The sequence below is a fragment of the Crocuta crocuta genome, unplaced genomic scaffold (assembly GCF_008692635.1).
Source record: "Crocuta crocuta isolate KB4526 unplaced genomic scaffold, BGI_CrCroc_1.0 scaffold336, whole genome shotgun sequence".
Taxonomy (NCBI): Eukaryota; Metazoa; Chordata; class Mammalia; order Carnivora; family Hyaenidae; genus Crocuta; species Crocuta crocuta.
This window is the reverse complement of record NW_027527943.1, coordinates 205,401-210,905: the sequence shown is the minus strand read 5'-3', so window position 1 is coordinate 210,905 and position 5,505 is coordinate 205,401. Positions and strand designations below refer to the sequence as shown.

Sequence of the window (5,505 nt, the reverse complement as noted above, 5' to 3'; positions counted from 1 at the left end):
CGGGCCGGACCCCGGGAGCGGAGCAGGGACGCCTGGAGGCGCAGGGCCTGGTGCGTCGGGACGCGGGGGTCCCGGGGACTGGGCGCCCCCCGAGGGTCTGAGACCGCCCTCGGGGCAGAGGCAGCGGGAGAGGGAGAGGGTGGGAGCCCCCGGTGCGGCGCCGCAGGCCTGGTCCCCCGAGAAAACGGGCCCGCTCGGACGTGCGGCGCCCCTGCGGCCTCCGGGCCAGGGCCCCGTTGCCGCGGGGGGACATCCGCGCGGAGCCCCCCCTCCTCTGCTCGGGTCCCCAAGGCCCTGTCGGGGTCGGTCAGAGGCCGAGAGGGGGCGCCACCCCGGGAACGCGAGGCGGCCCGCGCGGAACGGCCGCAGTGCACAACCCTGCTGACGGGCGAGCTGCAGATGGGCTCAGGACGTGGGCTCCGTGGCTTAGCTGGTTAAAGCGCCTGTCTAGTAAACAGGAGACCCTGGGTTCGAATCCCAGCGGAGCCTCGGCCCCTGTGGTGAACTTGCGTCTCCACTCGCCCTGCTGAGGGCTCCCCTCTTCCTTTAACTTCATCTTTTGCAGCTTTTTTTTTTTCCTACCATGGGCCTCCCTCCACACACTCCCGACCGTCTCCCCGCATCCCCGACCTTGGACAAGGAGAATCCCAAGACTCTGGAAACAAAACGGAACAGATTTTGGTAACAGCCACACACACAAGACTATATTAAGAAAGCAAAGAGCAATGCGATGATCTTAGCCCCCGACCCTGTTTTCTCCACGTGCCTTTTTGTGATGCGAGCCACCATGCAATGTATTCCAACCCTGATTTCATATAGTTACGTACGGATTGCTTGAAGCCGGGGAGGGAATTCAGACGTGGCCGTGAATTTTAGTAGCTACTGGCCAGTGCTCTGGAGTCTGTAATTCAACTATAGATTTGTGGGGGCCCTGGCGGTGGCCGTGGAGGTGGATGTATTGAATCCAAGATGTGCGAAAGCATGCTGTGAATGCTGATTGATGCCAGTCAGTGCGGGCCCAGCGCAAAATGGGAATGGAAGGTCCCTTACTCCACAGGAGAGGAGGCCTGCGCTCCGCTGCCAGCCTGGCCTTGAGCTGTCTTCTCCACGTGCTGCATTCCAGACACCCGACTTGTCCCCAACCTTGGCGGGTGTAAAATCAGGGCTCATACCTGCTGTGCCCTAACAGAAACCCGGAAACTCTTCTGCTGCTCAGAGGCTGCGCCTTAATTCTTTTGAAATAAGAATGTGGAGTATAATATGCGTTCGTTCCCAAGGGCGTGTGTAAGCAATGGCTTGTGCCTTTCTCCCCGACGTAGATTCTTCCTCTTCACTGTCCCTGTCTTTCACCGTATAAATAGATATATAAAATATATATTTTTTAAAGGAGAGGGAAAATGCCTCTCCTTTAAAAGTAGTTATAATTTAAAATGTTTAAAAATTAAAAGTAGTTATAAAATAAACAATTTTTCTTTTCTTCCCTCTCTCTCCATCTGTTAATGTATTTTTCATTTGCATTAACATTGTGAATTAACAGCATGAATTTTATTGTTCACCTTTATTTCATACATCACTTACAAAACATAAATTCTAAGGTGTAATTATTATGGAGTTACAAGATGGCAAACGGATCTCGGGGTGACCTGAGCCGGCGGTCTAAGAAGATCAACAAAAACACTTGGACTGCCGAAACCCGGGATTGAACCAGGGACCTTTAGATCTTCAGTCTAACGCTCTCCCAACTGAGCTATTTCGGCTACCTGCAGGTGACATTTCCTAATAATATGTTTTTCAGCACTCAGATTGTTTTCAACTTCCCTTTTAAGAGATTTCAGATTCTTTAAGTGCAGTGGTCCAATACATGTAGCGACCCAGAAATCTGGGGGATCTATTGTCTTCTCCCTATATTACTTAGATAGATTCCTGGCAGGTGGGAAGGTGGGTGGAGGTCGTAGGGTTTCCTCGAAAAGCCTTTCTGCTCTTCCTCGTCCCAGACACATCTCAGAAAATTAAGGAAACCAAAGAAAACATTTCGTGAGGTCCCTTACATAGGAGAAAATCTTTGTGACCCTGGGTCAGACAAATATTTTGTAGATATGGCACCAAAAGCATAAAAATTAGATAAAGTTAACCTCATCAAAACCCTTTAAATCCTGCTCTGTGAAAAACATGTTTAAGAGGACAGAAAGGCAAGCCACAGACTAGGAGAAAACGTTTGCAAACCATGTGTCTGATAAAGGATTTGCCTCTAGAATGTAGAAAGGGCTCTAAATAGTCAACAAAAAGAAAACACGATCTTAAAATAGACAAAATATTTAAGTAGACCCTTCTCCAAAGAAGCAGCAAGGATGGCAAATAAATAAAAAATGCTCAACATCGGTCATTAAGGAAATTATGAATTAAAACCATAATGATACACCACTGTGGTTATAACTTGCTAGAATTTAAAAACGCTAAGCATACTGAATGTTTGCAAGAATGTGGAGGAAAGGAAACTCTCATATCCTGTTAGTGGCAAAGGAAACAGCGCTACTTTGAGACACTTATTTGGTTTCTTAAAAAGTTGAAGATATATGTGGGGATGAGCGCTGGATGTTATATGGAAACCAAACTGGCAATAAACTATTTGTAAAGAAAAAAAAAAGTTGAAGATATACCTTCCTTATGATGCAGCCACTCCAATCTTAAGCATGTATCCAAAAGAGGAAAAAAAAACTATTGTGTTCATACAAATCCTGGTACACAATTATTCAAATTAGCTTTATTTGTTATAGACAACAGCTGGAAAGAACCCAAATGCCTTTCAGTGGGTGAACTGAGAAACAAATTTGATCTATCCATACCATGGAATATTCCTCGTCATAAAATGGAATAAACTATTGATGTGTACCACACTGGTGAATAAATATGATGAGTGAGCAAAGCCCAAAAAAGTAAATACGATATGATTCCATTTGTATAAAACTTTAGGAAACGCAAACTAATCTATAGTGACAGGAATTAGATGACCGGTTGCTCGGGGTTGGAGAGGCAGGGAGGAAGATGACAGAAAGCGAACCCATAAACAGTTTCTTCCTCTCTCCCTCCCCTTCCCTCCCTCCTTCTCTCCCCCTCCCTCCTTCCCCCTCTGTCTCTTTCCTTCTCTGTTCTAGACTTGCCAGACAGCCATGGGGTTAAGACCATTTCTCCAGATACGGAATGGATGGAGGCACCAGGATTGGAGATCAACGATAACGACTTTCATTTTGCACGTAGGATGTCAAAGTGCTTCCTCGGCTTTCCAGAGCAAAAGATCCCGGTCTTGAAAATGGCAGGTGGGAAAGACAAGGTTCCACCAGACGATGAAGGAAGGGAATAAGTACAGACCAGAGACCCTTGAAGAAGCGGGTGGGTGTGGACAAGATGGTCAGGGAAGATTAGGTACAGTGATCTACGGAGGAGGAAAAAACCACGGAGAAAAAGAGAATGAAGGCAAGTGGAACTTCCAATTGGAGACTTTCCGTGTGAGTGGTTCTCAAAAACAAAACAAAATACAGGCAGGAGCACAGGAAAAAGATCTTGAAGAAGACTGACCCTGACCGGGAAGAACCTAGGAGCAGGAATAGAATTTGGATTTAGAATTTCTATTCTTGAGTAGAGCCAAAAAAATCAATTTAGAAATAGAACTAGTGGAGTTAACAAAATATATTTTTGGCGTGCGGGTGTCACATGCGCGCGCGCGCGCACACACACACACACACACACACAAATAGCCTTGCCCAAGAATACAGATAATAGTCATATTTCCTAATATATCACAAAACAAAGAGCTTCTGCCTGGGGGTGTAGCTCAGTGGTAGAGCACATGCTTTGCATGTATGAGGTCCTGGGTTCGATGCCCAGCACCTCCAAGGTACCTTCCTTTTTCCAGTCTCCAATCTCCTTCAGGACAGGGTCGCCAGCCAAATCTGGTTTTCTGCCTTTTGTCACTTTTTTTGCCTGTTCACACGGAGAGTAAACATGATTGGCACAACATCAGAAGAAAGGGGAAAGCTGTTACTCTACCACCCGGAGTGCAGCCAATGTAGCCAGCCTTGCCACCCGGACTACCAGCTTACAACAGGAAGTAAGAAAGAGGAAGAGGAGGGAGAGAGAAGGGAAGCATGGAGGAGAGAAGGGGAGGGAGCGAGGGGGTGAGGGAGGGAGGACCAGGAAGAGGGAGGGGGAGAGAGAGAGAGAGAGAGGAACCCAATTTCTTTAGCCTGAACAGCTAATCCTAAAGACTCAGCCTGGGAAAACTTAGGGCGATGTGAGCAGCATCCCAACTGTCTTTGGCCTGCAAGCTGAAGCCTTAGACAAACCACTATTCATGAACCTTCATCGCACACCAGCAATAGAACATACGAATTCCAAAAAGGACTTTTGTTTCTTCAGTAAGAGCCTGAAAAAAATGAGAGTAAGGAAAATCCCTTCTCGATCTGCAGTAATTTTGGAGAACAAAGGAATGTTCACCCTCTGCAGTAGAGAACACCCGGCTTTCCGGTGACCCAGGTAAAGGAGAGCTCCTGGCTTCTAAGAGGTCACCCATGTCCTTGTTTCCTTCCCGTCCCACTGTGTCTGAAGAAGCTGAAGGAGCACGAGGTGTGTGCTGTGGAGGCAGGAGACCCTCCCTGTCAGTAAACAGTGTTTCTGTTCGAAGAGTGTCCTTGGGGACGGGCGGAATTGATGCCCTCAGTGACCTGCACGTTCTGTGATCGCTTCTCTTGAAGTGGCCACGCTAGGAAGCCGCCCTTCAAGGAGTCTTCAAAGGATCACTGGGCTCTGAGGGAGCCCGAGCCAGAACCGAGAAGAGAAAAGGAAACAAAACTGCGCCAGGAGCTGCCTCCTCGCCCCCGTGAGGTCAGCCCTGGCAGCAGCTCAGGGAAGAGCAGAGCGCCCCGCGGCTGGCTGGGGGCGCAAGGGAGGCCCAGCCAGAATTTCTGACCCAGGGAGTTGTGAGCAAACGTAAGAGAGGGTTGTTTAAAGTCACTCAACGTCGAGAAGTTTGATACACAGCACTGTGTAACTAAAATCGTCCCAGATTGACAAAAACAGACAAAACCAGCTGAGCAGGACACAAGTGGCTCCTCCGACAGAAATACGAGAAATACGACGCGGGCCACAGGTGCAACTTACATTTTATAGGTGACCCCGGAGGCCCGCACGGCTGGGGGTGTAGCTCAGTGGGAGAGCGCGTGCTTCGCATGTACGAGGCCCCGGGTTCGACCCCCGGCTCCTCCACCTATGCTTTTTCGTGCGCTTGGCCACGTTTCCGGCTCCCATTAAAAACAGACACAGTCAGTGTCTTCCCTTCAATACCATCCCATCCCCACTCCGTGGGACTTGGTGCCGCCCCAGACACGAGCGTTCCCAGAGGAGAAAGAAGCTGCCTCGACGCCGACCGAAGCCCCAAGTTGCAGCCACATCCACAGAGCCGTTTGCCGGGGGTCTCACTGGCAGAGGCCCTGCAGAGCAGGGCAGAAAAGA

At 49.0% G+C, this 5,505-nt stretch overlaps 4 non-coding genes across 4 annotated transcripts; 3 read left to right on the top strand and 1 right to left on the bottom strand.

Moving 5' to 3' along the window:
• The first annotated feature begins 415 nt into the window (after positions 1–415).
• TRNAT-AGU (transfer RNA threonine (anticodon AGU)) lies at positions 416–489 on the top strand. The gene has a single exon. It is a non-coding gene; the product is annotated as a tRNA-Thr (tRNA).
• A 1,195-nt stretch (positions 490–1,684) lies between these two features.
• Positions 1,685–1,757, bottom strand: TRNAF-GAA (transfer RNA phenylalanine (anticodon GAA)). The gene has a single exon. It is a non-coding gene; the product is annotated as a tRNA-Phe (tRNA).
• A 2,061-nt stretch (positions 1,758–3,818) lies between these two features.
• TRNAA-UGC (transfer RNA alanine (anticodon UGC)) lies at positions 3,819–3,890 on the top strand. The gene has a single exon. It is a non-coding gene; the product is annotated as a tRNA-Ala (tRNA).
• A 1,297-nt stretch (positions 3,891–5,187) lies between these two features.
• On the top strand, positions 5,188–5,259 carry TRNAA-CGC (transfer RNA alanine (anticodon CGC)). The gene has a single exon. It is a non-coding gene; the product is annotated as a tRNA-Ala (tRNA).
• Positions 5,260–5,505: the final 246 nt, after the last annotated feature.